Source organism: Oreochromis niloticus, linkage group LG14 (assembly GCF_001858045.2).
Source record: "Oreochromis niloticus isolate F11D_XX linkage group LG14, O_niloticus_UMD_NMBU, whole genome shotgun sequence".
NCBI lineage: Eukaryota > Metazoa > Chordata > Actinopteri > Cichliformes > Cichlidae > Oreochromis > Oreochromis niloticus.
In genome coordinates this window covers 36,214,305-36,231,869 of record NC_031979.2, presented here as the reverse complement: position 1 = coordinate 36,231,869, position 17,565 = coordinate 36,214,305, and the positions used below count along the sequence as shown (strand labels likewise).

At 39.4% G+C, this 17,565-nt stretch overlaps 1 protein-coding gene across 5 annotated transcripts in view; it reads left to right on the top strand.

Annotated features, from left to right (window-relative positions):
* The window catches only part of slc8a2b (solute carrier family 8 member 2b), a 199,481-nt gene that overhangs the window by 105,505 nt on the left and 76,411 nt on the right, over nucleotides 1-17,565 (top strand). The gene's annotated exons all lie outside the window — the stretch shown is intronic.

Here is a 17,565-nt window from a genome sequence, read left to right as displayed (position 1 = left end):
TCCGCCTCATCTATACCATGTCGCAGAGTTACAGAGTTTTATGGTTGAGAAATACTCACTGGTTTCAAGACATTGTTGAGATCTGACCATTTGCTTTATTGCCTTGTGAATAATAGTCTGATGCACCACAGTAGTGCTGTTTACATAAGGTGAGATCAGTTCCACAATAACCATGTTGGTCTTAATTCATTCTTTTTTCTTGCATGTCGGTGGTGTGTACAGTAATCTGTAGGCAAAGGTCAAGAGTTTTTCCACCAGTTGTTGTTTGTAGTCTGAGTAGTCACAACCACAAGTCTTTGTTATTGTTTTCTTTTAATCTGCGTTCATAGTTAGATTATAAGAGGACAATTATCAGTTATCTATATGCACCAAAAGCTCCAGAACGGTGGCTTTTACCCCCAGAGGCTTAAGCGGGGTATACACAGGAAGGCTTTAGAAGGATTGTGCTGATAACTGACCATCTCAATGAAATCTCAGAGACTTGCAGTGATCACAAGCAAAACAAGCCTGGATTGACCTCTATAGCGATCCACTGTCAGCTACAAAGTGATGGGAGCAGCAGTGGAGCTTTCAACATCTAACAGCAGCTTTTCCAGATCCAGTTTCCAGATCAGTTTGCTCGCGCCTAACTTAGTACTAACTTAGCTCTTATACATTTTGCTGTGAAACTGGATCTTATTCTCATCATTTTAATAGTTTATCACAAACTGTATGATGTAGCCTGACACACATCTCTATGTTAACTACACATCTGTTGTGAATGTCCTGCTTAGTACCATTGATTCTTCCTTTGCATTTGCATGTTCCAGTTTAACTGGTTTTCATACTAACTGGTTGTGTTTGTCGCCGTTTCAACTCGGTGTAGCAAACTCCCGATATTTCCGCTCACAGACTTTAGAAGTGAAAATTGAAGGTTAAAAATCTGTGTTTACGTTTTCCCCTCAGTTTTTTGAATGGATCAATAAGCAAATAATAAATATCCCCTCAGTGTAAAAAATCATTATCAAAGCCTCAAAATGAGGACTTGCAGATGTCAACAAATCCCTACAGGAAAATTGCAAAATCTATTGGAATGGGCGCGAAAGAAAGTGCAAACTTGAGGGACAGAAGTAATCCGCATGTAAAACACCAGGACACAACCATAATGTAAAACACCGAGCACAGGGATGAACGCTGGCAACGGCTTCAACTACTTAGGCTCAAGCAGAGGTCTTCTAAAGATTCACTGCAGAAATCAGCCATGAGACACAAAAGACGCATAAAAATCTGCAGCTCTGTGAGATGTTCAGTGACTCCACAGTTAAATTTTTTTTTTTATTGATTTATACTCCGTTTAAATTTTACCATTCATTGTATAGAAAACACACACACGCCATACACAATCAGCAGTGAGTGACTTTCTGGACTTTTTGCACAAAAGCACTTAGTTCCATGCGTGTCAATGAATGGCCAAATAGTGTGAAGCCTTGAAGGGCTAATGCAATGCATTCTGGGTAACAGCCACTGTGATGCCTCATTAGTTGTATCCCGCAGCGACCCAACCAAGTGATGAATGGGTGCTGTGTGGGGGTCATTACTGTGCTTGTATGCATGTGTGTGTCTTTGGATCCATTTGCTCTTGGTGTGTGTGTGTGTGTGTGTGTGTGTGTGTGTGTGTGTGTGTGTGTGTGTGTGTGTGTGTTTGTATGACAATCTTTTACTCTGCTCTTTATATGTGCGTGGGCGTGGGTGTAATTGAAATATCGGCCACACACGTTTACTGCATGTCTGTATTAATGGAGATCATCTCGTTCAGAATTTGCTGATGGAGCTCTGAGCTCAGGTCAAGGTGACAGGAACCCAGAGGGAAACTGCAGAACACTCAATTAAGGTGTCCAAATGAACCACCACCCTGAGCGCGTGCACACACACCCACAGACACACACACACACACACCCACACACCATGGTAACCTTGACTCTGCTAATATACGTATAATTTTTTCTCCATTATTGCCATATTAGATAGTGCACTCCTCTCCCTGTCTCACTCTTTAATGTCTCTGTTCTTCCTTCTTCTGCTCTCATCTTTTGTTTCTATACTTTCCCCTCTCATTTCTTCATCTTTTCTACCACCCAGACTCGTCATGCATCTTCATTTCCCCCTGTCAAGTTTAAGAGTATCCTTATACATTATTTATTTGTGTGCGTGTGTGTGTGTGTGTGTGTGTGTGTGTTGCTGGATTGAATATCTTCCTTCCGATGTTGAATTCAGGTTATGCAATATTCAAATTCAAAGACTTTCAGTTTCAGACATGCTTGGACAGCACAAGTTACAAACACTGGAGCTGTGCTCAGATTATCCACTAAAATGTATTGTTACATAATTACACCAGATCACATGCTGCATAAACAGATGCCGGAACATCTGCATCATATTTGTGGCCATAAACAGCACCGTTGCCATAGCAGCTTATCACCTACAACATACTTTATTGTGACATTAAAATGAGTTACTGTTTCTTTAAAGCAGTGGTAATTTAATCAGTCCACATTTATCGTGCAGCAATTTTCCTGCAGGTGAGTTTAAAGTGCAGATGATTGAACAATAAGACTGAACACATGTAACGAAAGCGAGTGACTAAATATAAATGAAACTAAATAAATGTAAACAAAAACAACATAGATTGTATGAGTGTAACGTGAAGGTTCGTTGTGTGGTTCCGAATCTCTCGGGACTATTAGAAACAGCAAGATGGAGATGGATAACTTACTCTCTGCACACCTCAACAACAAACAACACTTCCTGTGTACAGCCATCGTGATACTTCACTGGCCACTCAGAAGCCAGGAAATCCTACACTCAGATAAATGCAGGAAAACCAACTAGGTAGATTCAACACATACTTATTACTGCTTTGAAAGTGCATGTGTAAACATTCAGATACATATAAATATCAAAATGGTTAACCACCCAATGGGTACATAACTTGCTCTATAACCCTCATAAACACCTCTTTGTCTATCAAGTAACATATACATTTGCTTCTACACTTTACATTTGTATGCATAGCTACTGGTTATCCCTAGCACATTTATACTTTAGGCTGAGCAACTACAATCTGAAATATGGCTCCAATAGGTGTTTTAATAATATTTTTATGTGTTCATCTCTGTCAGCTGAACAGTTCTCATCAGAAACCCTAATAAAGTCAGCCATGTGCATGGAAAATTCAACAAAAGCCAAAGCAGTGAAACATATTCCATATTCCTAAAGAAGAGAAGACATTACTTCCTTTTCACTCAAGAGAATTGTCTACTGCTTCAGGACATAGAAACATGAGAGTCAAAAGAATTGGTTAAAATTTTGTCTCTTTTGAAAGTTAATACTCTTTTATAATGTTACCATAACAAATGGAAACAAAAGAATTCATAGAGTTCAAGAACTCAGAAATGTGATGGATGGTAGAAAAGAAAGTGTTAGGTGAAACAGATGAGCCTGTCCTGAAACATAACCTCTGCCCTCTGCGAACGTCAGGGCAGGAGAGGAAGCAATGGAGCAGAGAAGGAAGAAGAGAGGAGTTCAAATCGTATAATGTCTTTGTAAGCCAGTTTCTCGTCATGTAACTTTTCTCTTATATTTGACATATACAATATATTAAATTCAGCAAATGCTTTCATGCATTTCTACTTGCAAGGATTAAACCTGAAGGCTGCAGAGTCCAGTCCCTGAACTGATCTGAAAAATCTGTGCAGAGAATTAAAGAGAAAATGTTTCTTCATCCTTTAAAACTATCATTGAAGCGTTTCAGTGTGGTTTGAATTTTTCCTTTTCTTTTGTTTTGTCCAAAGCTAACCGCGAATCGAGGACCTCAACCAAAGCGTTCACAGTGAAATAAAATAAAAACGATTTCCTTCCCTCTCCTGTCATCTCTTGTTAGTCTTTAGGAACAACTGCACATTAAAATTCTGTTAACATCATTATTCCCTTTAGCTGGTATTAACTGTGGAGTCTATCCAGTAGAGTTGTGTATCTAAATTATTCATGCGGCTTTGCTTGTAGAGGTGTTAAGACTCAAAATAAAACATCTCTCTGAGTACAATACAGAATTACTTTTCAGACTGCAAAGCTGTTGTCTTGTATTGAAGATTTTGCTGATTTAAAAATAACTAAATTTATCATACTGTGCATCAATATTGCAGAAGAGAGGATTTCCTCCTTCTACCATTTTGGTTGTAAGATAATTTATGAGGTGAAGCTCCTTCATACAGTCTGAACAATGCACCATGGGGAGGGGTGTGTGTGGGGCTGTGTCTTTCAGTTAGTATATTTATCATAATGCACGTGGAGTTCAAATTCATTCCTCACTGATCTCGTGTGATTCTGTAAGTAAAAAGTGAGCAAAGTCGACTCATTCAACATCCCTGAAATAAATCTCCAGTAAGAATTATATTCCTCTGGCAGGTTTTACTGATACACACCACCTATGATCAAAGAAAAGGTGCAGGGTGTGAAATTTTTTTATAACACTAGAATTTGGAAGTTGTTAAAGTTTAATTCTTCACTCTTGAAAGCCAACTAGGAGTGACCCTAACTCTTTTTCAAACTGAGTAGCTTCTTGCATATTTCCGGCCTGCTCATAGAACAGAATGACAGGGTTTGCATCTGATGTTAGCGAGGGTGGTCTCCGCCTGTGCCCTCGGAAAGAATCAGAAACTATTCAAAACTGTCCAGTTGTTAAACCACATCTTTACTGATACATATACTGAAGTGAAAATGTTGTCTTTATGGAAGAAAAAGTTCTGAAAAACTCAGAGACACAGCTGCTCAGGTTGACAAGAACAGGTGTGTGTGTGTGTGTGTGTGTGTGTGTGTGTGTGTGTGTGTGTGTGTGTGTCCTGTGAGCTGGGTCAAGTCATTGAACTGAACCTCTGAACTGTTTGTGTTGTCGGTGTTTTCTGGAGCATTTTAACAGAATTCTTTGACAAATGTTTGCATGCTGTCCAACATGTCTGTCCCTGAATCCTGGGCTTCAGTTTAGCTGAGTGAAATTCTAAGGGGTTTTTTTTTCTGCTCAGTAGAAATAATTAGCAGATAATGATATAGGTATTGCACTGTTAGAGTCCTGCTTTGCAGCCAGTTTTCTAACTGATAATTTGGCATTCAACCCTCTGGTCTAACTACACCTCTGGTTCCAAAAAACAAGAACAGCAACAACAGCAGGCAAGATGCTAACACGCAACTGTCAAAATCCAGAGTCAGACTGATGTGAGTGCTTATCTGGGGAACTTGCTGGAAATTCTTGAGTTCTTAACAAAATGTATTTCAGAATGACACTTTTACTGTGTATTCACACAGTTCTCGTGACATGTTCAGTGAAAAATGGATAGTGCCATAAGCGTTAGATGTCTGAAAATATCTGATGGAGTTAAATCCAAAGCTTGGACTTTGAGCTTCTGGGTCTAGATCGAGACTGCCGAGGCAAATGAAATGGTTCTGATGAAAGCCAAGGTGGAATTGACTCACGTAGAGGTTAGCAGGCACAATAAACAGCTGCTGAGGTGAATCCGGGTGTAAATTGAGGTCTGTGATTAATTTGACCTGTGCACTTTACTCAGCATGAACAGACACACGTTATATGGACAGGATGCCTCTAGAGACAAGTAAGAGAAGAGTTCAAAAGAAGAGAGGATCGATATTTAGATGCTTCTCGCGTCTCTATTATTTTGTGACCAGCAGGCATCGTTTAGAGCTGAGGAGCTGCAGCTGTTTGGGCTCTGCCGCTCTGCTAATAAGTCTCCATCAGTCATGTTCACAGGTATAATTATAGCCCTTTGGTTTGTGATCGGCAGGCTGGCCAGCCAATCAGTCACAACCCCAGAATGTTATATTACTTTTAGGGTTTTTTCAAAACTTTTAGTTTTTGTCCAATAAACCCCAATTTTGACATTTTGTGTCACTAAACAGTTTTCAGTATAATATCTTATTATTATCCCTGCAGTGGAACCAGATAGCCCGTCTAAGAGTGGATGAATCACGGGAAAATTATGTGCTGCAATTTTTATCTCATTGATGCCAATTCGTCTTTTATCACTGTGGACTATGTTCACACACCGTCAGAGGGTCTCAGGAGGTTAAGTGGCCACTGAAGCAAACAGTTTATCATACTGCTTCTGCTTCACATTCAAGTGCTCAGCTAGAAAAAGTGAGGCTTTTAATGTAAAGCAAGAGTTTGTAACAGTGCGTAGAGCCGGCTGCAGTCTGTTATTAGAAAAGCAACTAATGCCGAGGATTTTTCAGCACTCTAACATTTTTTCATCTTTTGCAGCTTCTATGAACTTTTAGATGAAGAGCTGCAGGCTGAACGCCTCCAGCTCTTCAGGAAGGTCACAAACTTTTTAACTGTGCTTCGCTTTTTTTAAAAAACACATCAGATCAGATCAGCTGCTCATATTGTGACACGAAACCAGTTAACCTGCTGTCTGTTTGCCTCTGCTACTTGCTGTAATCACTATGCGTTTAATTCTGGAAGAGTTCAGCTGATTGTTTTGAATCAGCGTGCTTTATCGAGGAGCAGCAGAGCTTTCTTAAACCCTTTTAGACTGTGGATTTATTTCTGAAAGGAAATAGGAGGATTAACATTACCTGTGCTGGTCAGTGATTTCAATCCAATCTAGAGAGTGCATGTGGGTCATTATTCACCCTCATCACAAGATTAATTACACTCACAATTAGCCTCCATTTCTCTGTGAACCTCGTGGCCCTATTGTAATTTAAATCTAGAGGGATACCCTTAATTTTTTTCCATCACAGGATTAGCTGCCTCTTCTTCCCCTCTTTAACCAGCATTGTGTTAAATTACACTTTTGCTTTTTTGCCAGAGGAAAACTGAGTGATTTGGGCAGCAGAGCAGAATAAAAAATATGTAATCTGGAGAGAAATCATCAGCTCACCAGATGTGTTGCTGTCATGTAAATTCTCTTTTAGTCTTGCAGAATGATTATCACATTTTATCGATATCACTGTGGTTAAAATGTTGCATATATATGTAAAGAAACCTTGTGTTTCATATGTCCTGCACAACAACTGAGAGACCAACATATTTACTGTGGGCCTGAGTTACAACAAAGCTGACTTAGACATGATGAAGCAACAAATGCTAGAAACAAACGGCTTAGCCGGATGCAGTTCGCACTTTATCATCACGCTCTTGTCTTTTCACGCTCTTTTGAAGATTTTTGCTGCAGGCTTTGAGCTCAGTGACCATTTAAGGCAGGATTATGACAGAAACTGCTCTCAGAAACTGTCAGCTGCAGCAGCTCAGTGTTGGAGCACGTTTTACTGCAAATGGCTGCCTGCAGTACGTTTTTAAAAAGGACAGCTTTGACATTTAAATGGTCATAAATCTTTCATTCTCTATAGTTTCTAACGTGGCCTATATTCTGAACTGGCACATGTGCACAACTACCTGGAAAGAAAATGAAGAGTTGAGCTGGAAACTTGGGCAACGTGAGAGAGAAAAAGAGCAGAGAAAGAGAAATGGAAGGCTTTATGCTCTGTAGCCGCCAACTACAGTAAAACCCTGCAGATGCACACAGAGAAACAAATGTACTCACAACCACAACACACACACACACACACACAGACAGACTCACAGTTGTAATTCCCTGAGTATTGTGGAGCTGCTTGGCCACAGCCTCAGGACTAAAACTGTCTTTTAAATACAATAAAATAAAATCCTGTGAGCAGACATGCACACCAAGCAGCATTTTTTCTGCTCTTCTTTCACTGTTTTTAATTCATATTTTATTTTATTTTCAGTTTATCCTCTGATCTGTTTTTACACTGTATTCATGCAGCTGCTGCTCTTGTTTTGAATTATCTGTTGTGCACTGAAAACGAGTTTATACATCTCTTTGAAAAGCAGATGGCTTGCTGTCTTAGTTCGAGGCTTGTGAGGAGAACTGAACGAATCACGGACTGAAGAACTACATGATCGATTTGATCAGTGTTACAAACGGTGAGCTTAATTTCTCTGATGCTGGAAACAAAGTACAGTGGCTTGCAAAAGTATTCGGCCCCCTTGAACTTTTCCACATTTTGTCACATTACAGCCACAAACATGAATCAATTTTATTGGAATTCCAGGTGAAAGACCAACACAAAGTGGTGTACACGTGAGAAGTGGAACGAAAATCAGACATGATTCCAAACATTTTTTACAAATAAATAACTGCAAAGTGGGGTGTGCGTAATTATTCAGCCCCCTGAGTCAATACTTTGTAGAACCACCTTTTGCTGCAATTCCAGCTGCCAGTCTTTTAGGGTATGTCTCTACCAGCTTTGCACATCTACAGACTGAAATCCTTGCCCATTCTTCTTTGCAAAACAGCTCCAGCTCAGTCAGATTAGATGGAGAGCGTTTGTGAACAGCAGTTTTCAGATCTTGCCACAGATTCTCGATTGGATTTAGATCTGGAATTTGACTGGGCCATTCTAACACATGGATATGTTTTGTTTTAAACCATTCCATTGTTGCCCTGGCTTTATGTTTAGGGTGGTTGTCCTGCTGGAAGGTGAACCTCCACCCCAGTCTCAAGTCTTTTGCAGACTCCAAGAGGTTTTCTTCCAAGATTGCCCTGTATTTGGCTCCATCCATCTTCCCATCAACTCTGACCAGCTTCCCTGTCCCTGCTGAAGAGAAGCACCCCCAGAGCATGATGCTGCCACCACCATATGTGACAGTGGGGATGGTGTGTTCAGAGTGATGTGCAGTGTTAGTTTTCTGCCACACATAGCGTTTTGCATTTAGGCCAAAAAGTTCCATTTTGGTCTCATCTGACCAGAGCACCTTCTTCCACATGTTTGCTGTGTCCCCCACATGGCTTGTGGCAAACTGCAAACGGGACTTCTTATGGTTTTCTGTTAACAATGGCTTTCTTCTTGCCACTCTTCCATAAAGGCCAACTTTGTGCAGTGCATGACTAATAGTTGTCCTATGGACAGATTCCCCCACCTGAGCTGTAGATCTCTGCAGCTCGTCCAGAGTCACCATGGGCCTCTTGGCTGCATTTCTGATCAGCGCTCTCCTTGTTCGGCCTGTGAGTTTAGGTGGACGGCCTTGTCTTGGTAGGTTTACAGTTATGCCATACTCCTTCCATTTCTGAATGATCGCTTGAACAGTGCTCCGTGGGATGTTCAAGGCTTGGGAAATCTTTTTGTAGCCTAAGCCTGCTTTAAATTTCTCAATAACTTTATCCCTGACCTGTCTGGTGTCTAAATCCAATCGAGAATCTGTGGCAAGATCTGAAAACTGCTGTTCACAAATGCTGTCCATCTAATCTGACTGAGCTGGAGCTGTTTTGCAAAGAAGAATGGGCAAGGATTTCAGTCTGTAGATGTGCAAAGCTGGTAGAGACATACCCTAAAAGACTGGCAGCTGGAATTGCAGCAAAAGGTGGTTCTACAAAGTATTGACTCAGGGGGCTGAATAATTACGCACACCCCACTTTGCAGTTATTTATTTGTAACAAATGTTTGGAATCATGTATGATTTTCGTTCCACTTCTCACGTGTACACCACTTTGTATTGGTCTTTCACCTGGAATTCCAATAAAATTGATTCATGTTTGTGGCTGTAATGTGACAAAATGTGGAAAAGTTCAAGGGGGCCAAATACTTTTGCAAGCCACTGTAAACAGTGAAAGTAGTGGATAATCATCTCACAAAGGACATAATGAAGAGCCAGACGTGTATTTCCCCCTTTGAAAAACATTCAGTACTTCAGGTTTGACAGACAGCTGGGCCTCAGATGCTGCTGGAGGTGAAAATCAGTCTGTTGTGTTTAACTGCATTCTACATGGGAAACCTTCACTTTGCACGACACTTTCATGATGAGATCACAATGTAAACAAAGGGAGAGTGCGGTGATTTGAAACAAATTAAACCTCGGTGTCCAAGAATGTTACAGTTTTTTCTTACGTAAACTTACATTTAGGGGGTATGTCTCCCACTGTGCTGTCTTACCTCTGCTTTTATTAACAGTGTGTACGTGTTTGGGAACTGTGTTTGCTGTAGAACTGAAAACAACATGTTTGCAGATTCCTGCTTGATACTGGATTTTTGCTGATGAATGTTTCTGGCTTTCCTCGACCATATTTTTGTTTTATAAAGTATTTAATGTAAAATTGATGACTGAAGTGCAGCACTTGGATTCTTATTGTGGAGACAAGCTCGTGGGTTATGTGCAAAATGTGGTTTGGCATTATCTTGCCAAAATAATCAAGGCCTTGTTAGCAATATATGTTACTCCAAAACCTTTAAATAGTCTGTATTAATAAAGCATTCAGAGTTAGTTACTCTGAATGCATTCACTAATGTATCTCCACACTGTCCTCATCTGTGGCTTTTGAACTGCTCGGGGAAAGCTGTGGTTTTCCACACTTTTTTTCATTGCATCTTAGAACTAAATACAGTGTAAATGCATATCAGAATGTTTTACACAGTAACAAGACATTAATATAAAAGGAAACAGGAGATAAAAAAGGAACGCACTGGAGCACTAAAAATAGCAAAGATAAAGAGAGATATAGGATTGGGATGTATCTATTTTTATTATAAGAGCACTGACGCGACGGGCTCCTGTCTTTATAGAGCTTTTTCTTTCCTCTGTGTGCTGTCAGTGGATTCTGAAGCTTTGGCCCAAACAGCAGCTCGCCTATCAAACATTTCTTTATTGTGATTTTCAGTCACGCTCTCGCACTTTCTTATGCCATTCCTGAAGCTGTTTTAGAGCCACAAATATTTTTTTTTTTTTGCATTTTAAAGTCTGTGTTTTTTTAAGGGGGGGGGGCTTTGGATTTGATTACATTTATCCTTTGTGTATCTCTGTAATGTAAGATGACACTGATTGTCTCCTTCTAGCCAACAAGCCTCAGCAGACATAGAGAAAATGATTGTTGAGAGACCACTTTGCTGTGTTATTCAGCCTCAGTTGCAGCTAATAAGAGTTTCTGTGTGTGAAGACGAGGGAGAGATTGGAAAAGAGAGCGCGTTTGTGAGGCTCTCTTTGTTATTTGTCCCTCACTGTGTGTTGTTCTGTCCCAGATGACAATGGGTCAGATTTTATAGTGACAGCGAGGTGCTCGTGCTGTAGAGTCCCAATCACTCCTGATTCATGCAAACGGCTGTACTGAATCTAAGATTAGTCCATTTTTTTCCTTCAGTGTAAGTTTGACTGAATTAGCAGCTACAAAGCTGAAGCAGATTCAGGGTCAGAATCAGATTTGCATCTCGAAAGCCAATTTCATACCTGAAATGTGTGTGAACCTGCATGTCCAACCTGCCAGTTTTCTATTATGAAGTCTGTGTGATGTTAGCATGCGTCCGTTGGATTCACAGCTAGCGAGTGGGCGTGGTGTTTGGTGCATGCTCCATCCAGGCAGCCCGTTCAGCTAAAGCACACAGAGTATTTCCAGTTGCATAGATGCATTTAAGGTGGAGGATCTCCTGGCATGTGCTGCACATGAGGAAGGAAAAATATGAAAACGACTTTTCCTGCATTACACCTTTCTGCTGAGTTTTTGTGTTTAGTAACATCATAAATATCGTTCAAAGAAAGAACAAAAAACAAGGAGACCAAGAAAACATCTATTTTGTCTTTATGGAAGTTTTATAGGGTTGACTAGACCCTGCTGGTATGCAGAGACAGATCACAAATGCACTGAACTCTTCTGAATCCTCGAGGAACGTTTGACAAAGTGTCCCACTATTATAATAACTAAAGATAAGGAAAATGAATTTATTATAGTGAGATATTTTAAAGATTAATGTCTTCATTATGTCAGCGTGCTTCAAACTGTAACTGAGTGAGACACTGAATCATAACTAAAGATTTGTTTCTAACAATGGTGAATATTGCTTTCTTCTTCAGTACTGGGCACAGGCCCTTCATAAAAGCTAATAAATGTCAAGAGTTTATAAATGATATTTTTCCATTCTGGTCAGAAGTGCCGTCTCTGGGCACCAAAACACTGCCATCAAAGTAGTCATAGTAATACTATAAAACTTCCTATAAAGAAATCTTATTATTAAAAGTAGAAACACCACCAAACAGTTGGTCGTATCTTATCCTAATGAGGCTAAAATCCAGTCATATCAAATGCAAAAGCAATGACTATCATCCACATGCACGTCACATCATCTGTAAATGAGCTCCTCGCATTGAACAGAAGGGGAGGGAGCTGCGCAGTAATAAGGTGGCAAGAAACGATGTGGAGAAAAGGTCAAGAAGTGCTGCAGGTCAATACCTCTGTGTGTTTAGACTGAATTTAATTACAAGTAGACATGTGCCAAGATTTAAACAAACTCAAAAGCTTCATGCTTCTGTGACTTTTACCAAACACCTAGACTGAATATGTGTGTTGAATTACAAGCAAATTACCTGAGAAAGAGCAGATTGCGGTTCAGTTTTAAACAAACGGCCTCATTTGTTTAAATCGATACAAACCTCAGCATTATTACCCAGAAGTGTGACTGCACTGTAAAAAAAAAAAATCCTAAAAAAACAGTAATATTCCAGCAGCTGGGGCACCAAAATAATACCAGAAACTAACAGAAAATAACTTTCTCATAAAAATACGGTTATTTTCAGTAATGACAATACAGTTTGTTGCCCTAATTTTACTGGGATTTTGCCTTTTTCAAGTGCTTTTAAACATTAAATTAGGAACATGTTAATGTGATTAAACAATGAAATTACCTATAAACAAGGTCAATGAATGTGGCAATATGAATAATAATACTTAAATGTACAGAAATATACAGTTAACAGTTGGTTTCGAGACCCTCAAAGCGCTTTACAATTCCACTATTCATTCACTCTCACATTCACACACTGGTGGAGGCAAGCTACAGTTGTAGCCACAGCTGCCCTGCCGAGGCTGCCATATCGCGCCATCGGCCCCTCTGGCCAACACCAGTAGGTGGTAGGGTAGGTGAAGTGTCTTGCCCAAGGACACAACGACCGAGACTGTCCGAGCCGGGGCTCGAACCGGCAACCTTCTGATTACAACACGAACTGCCAACGCTTGAGCCACGATCGCCCTAAATAACATTATTTGATGTAAAAAAAAGTCTATAAGAATCATTTTGTGTATTTTTCCATAGTATTACATTTGAATTTAACAGTTCAATCTTTCAAATAACGGACAAATATTTGTGAAATTATGATACATTTGTGAATGTATTTTAACAATCTAAATATACATATGTACAGACAGATATATTTAAAAAACAAGAAAATTATGTTTTATTACATTTACAGTGATTTTATGTTATTTTACATTTGAAATGTGAAATCACAGTCTATTTATGTAAATTTAATGATATTCTAGAAGAACAGTACAAAGCTGTCAAATACACAGTAAAATACTTTTATATTAAAATTTTGTTTTACAGTGTGGCTCTTTTTTCTGGAGCACTAGATTAATGAACACTTAATGTGGTGAAACAGTGAGCCCTATCAAAACTAATCTCTCACATACTGTTTAGTTCAGCAGCAGGTAAAGAATGAGATGAAGAGCGTGGATACTGGGTACATTATTTTGGTGTCACCAGATGTGTGACATTGAGAGAAGAGTTTCAAAATTCGCATTTTTAACAGCTCAATGAACAGTGGTACTTTTCACCTGAGCCATATTTTCCCTTCTTTGGGGGTTTAAATTATAAATGCAAACAGAAATATCCATTATTAAGAATGAGTGCTACAAACTGTGAAATGGCTGCAGTGCACTCCCACTGAGCAGTGGCCCGTGTCACAGTTCTTGCTCAGATTTTTGTGTGGCTGAACGTAGAAACACAAACGATCTGCCCGGCACACATCATGGTTCTCCACTGAGGAGACTTATTGGTAGCTAAACTAATCACTGCTCATGCTGCTTATTTTATAGACGCTGACTTTGAGGAAACTTTGCATTTGCATGCAATGGTGAATCACCCAAAGAACTAATATGGGAGGGAAAAAAGGGCATTTAAGTTTGATGGTCGGGTATATTTATTTGAACTTGGGGGGCACTTTCGAAAAACCAATCCAAATAATAGAGGATGAGTCACAGAGGATGGAGGCAGAGGTGAAGAGACAGCTGGTGTTTCTGCACTGATTGCAGACTAAAAAGAAAAAGTTTTGGTCCAAATATTGAATTTCCAGTTTGATGGGCACTGCAGTCCTGGAGATGGTGTTTAACTTCTCTAAAGACCAAGACCAGCCAAACCAGTCACTCAGCTCTCTACGGGTCGGACTGTGCAAACTGGGTTTTGGCATAAAAGACAAGTACTGACCAGATTTGTGTAAGTGAACTCCAAGATTTTTGCATAAACTGATTTACTAATGTTTGCGACACACAACTGACTACAAATAGCGTTGCTATTTAAAACCAAAAACCACCGGCCTTATTTTCTGTGCTTGATATTGTGGCAGGTATTGCTGCAGAGAGGCTTTAGAGCCAGTGCTAGAAGAATGAGAAATTTCTATATTTAATAATACATTTTATTTGAAAGTGCCTTTCAGAACACTCAAGGACACTGTACACAGCAGAACAAAGCAAGCATAAAAACAGGCAGTTTACAAAATCATAAAACATAAAAATAGATTTAAAATAGGAGAATGGAAAAGGTTATGTCGGATAAGCTAGTTTGAACAGGTGAGTTTTCAGTCTAGAGTTAAAAAGAGAAAAGGAAGTGATATTTCTTACATCAGGAGGGAATTCCAAAGTCAAGGAGCAGAGCAGCTGAAAGCCCTGCTCCCCATGGTGGCAAGACGAGGAGAGGGGACGGAAAGAGAAAGAGAAGAAGAGGATCTAAGACACAGAGAAGGAATGGTGATCTGAACCAAATCAGAGAGACATGGAGGGCAGAGGAGATGAATTGCCTTAAATGTATACAAAAGTATTTTAAAATTGATGTGATGTTTGACCGGGAGCCAGTGAAGCTGCTGCAGGACAGGAGTGATGTGGTGAATAGAAGTCGTCCTGGTGATAATACAGGTTTTGAGTGAGACCAAAGAAGTGTGAATTGCAGTAGTCAATCCGAGAAGTAACAAGGCTTTGAACAAGAATGGCAGTGGCATGTGGAGTGCCATTTCTATATTTGGCATAATGGACAACGACGTGACAAATGCTTGCAGATTACCGAGCTGTCCAATTCAAAATCTGATCTCATAGAGGGCCTGGAACCAAAACCAGTGAAACTAATCTGACCTTGGATGGACGTCAGTCTGATCAGTGAATTTATGTTAATAAATGTTAAAAACATATTTTCACTTCATAAAGTTTCTTTGTGATGAAGAAAACTAGGGAAATATTAAATTCATTAAACTGATGTCATTTCAGGACCATGGACAGTGCACAAGGTTGCCACAGTGATCCCAGCAGTGTTGTTCTAACTAAACAAATCCAGCACTAAAAAACTGTTGTAAGACTGTTAACAGGAACAAACTTTTGTCATTCATGCATTTCTGGTTTATCCTTAAAGTGATGTAAGCTTACTTGATACAAAAATGCTACAAAATGTGATGTCAAAATATTTCTAAAGCATGTTTCCCATATACTCCGACTCCGTCAGACCGCCACCATAGGTCTACATTTAGTTGTATAAATGTGGGTAAAATGTAGATTAAAAAAGTTTTATAAATGTATAAGTGTACTGGCATCCTTTTCTGATTACAGTTAACAAGCTGTGCCTGCCCAGTCAGTAAATTTCCTGCAGCTGAATGACCTCTTTTGCGACCTTGTTCTAAATTCTGCAGCTCTTGGCAAAATTAAAATGAACTTTTGTAAATCACCTGTGAAACTAACCACACCTTTTAGCACTATTTGCACTCACATCATTTTCTCCCTTTTATTTAGTAAATCTGGTCCTGTGTGATCAGTAAAACCTGATGGTATGTAGCTTAACGAATACATACTTTATTACTTCCCACCAGTAACTCCAGTACTCCCTGTCCCAGTAATGAAGTATAAATATTTTGTAGCTGTACTCAAGCAGAATTTTGAAGTATCCATTCTTACCATACATACATCTTTGTACTTTTACTCCCTAAAGTTTTACAGAATTTCCACTTTCTACTCCTAGATTACTTTAGGTTTAATGAATGACGGGAGTTAATATTTCCTGTTATTCTTGTCTTCCAGATGCCAAACCAATTTGAAACTAAATGGAGAAAACAATAACACTTAAAAGACTGTCCTACTGGCATATCCATCACTGAGAGACAAAAACGTATCATTTATGCATCAGTTATAGCATTAGACTCAACCTTGAACTGCATATTTGGTGCAGATGTCCATAAACTGTCCATCTAGCTGAAGTATAAGGGGAGTAACATTTTTTTAAGTGACAGGTAATTTCAAATGCAACATTTCTAACAGATCAACAAATGCCATCAAACACACACTGTTTCTGTTCCATTTGTCACACAGTGTGTCTGTCAGCTAAAGGCACTCCTGCTGTATTTCCCAGGGAGACAAAAGACTGACAGATAACTTCACTCAGAGACGGAGAAAGATGTAAGAAAGAAATGGTTGTTTTTAAAGGTAAGGATTTTGTCAATAAAACCTAAAATCGGCAAATTTAAAGCTCACATAGGATGTCCTCATTCCTGTTATCTAGAACTACACTAGTTATGTTCACTTTAGTCACTGAATTCCAGCTTAAAATTAGCTTTATACTGTTTAGGGTTGGAAATAATTTTTGCCCTTTTTCCCCGTCCCTCTTCCCCGCTGTTTTTCTTTCCCTCTTTCTTTCTCCCCTTTCTTTCCCCCAGTTAAGTCTGTCCCGTATTCAGCAAGTGAAAATAAAATAAACAATAAAAGGTGAATCAAATGGACCATTACGGCAAGGCTGGGATGGTCAATTTGGTAAAGTAAATCCGTTGGGCAGCTTTCTTCGCCTTTAGACAATAATTCTGATGGCAAAAGAACCAAACGGGACAGGTTAAAAAAAAAAAAAAAAAAAAAAAAGGGTTGGAAATAATTTCTCTGTATCTGCTTCGGGCTCCCTACCTGCCAAATCCAACGTGAACCCCTGACTATACTCATTGTCCTGTTTGTTTCTCTATGGTTCTGTTTTACATAACTGATGTTCAAACTGAGTACGTTGATTAGAATTGGAATCTAAGTTGAAATTAAGTTTCCCTACCATTTAAAATTAATTTATTATTGTTTTAATAATGATATTCAGTTAGCTTTGGAAGAAATGGCCTATGGAAACATCCACCAAAGAGCTTCTTTTTACTTGGAGTACATTTCAGAACCTGTACTTTAAAGAGAAAAATAGATCCTCATTGGTGAATTCGTGCTGTGTAGCATGTTTCTGTGTTTCTGACATAACAGCTCAAGTCTGCACTTTTACTTTAACATGAATCAGTGGCCTGAGGGATTATTTGAAGCTTTTTCATGGTTGCTCGTCACAACATTCGCACTCTAGAGAGGGCTGTGATATCAACAAAAGTCCCCCAGCCAGGACTCACCTCATAGATATAGTGGTGATGGCTTTGCACCTAAACCATCAAGTGGGATTTGTGGTCAGCCA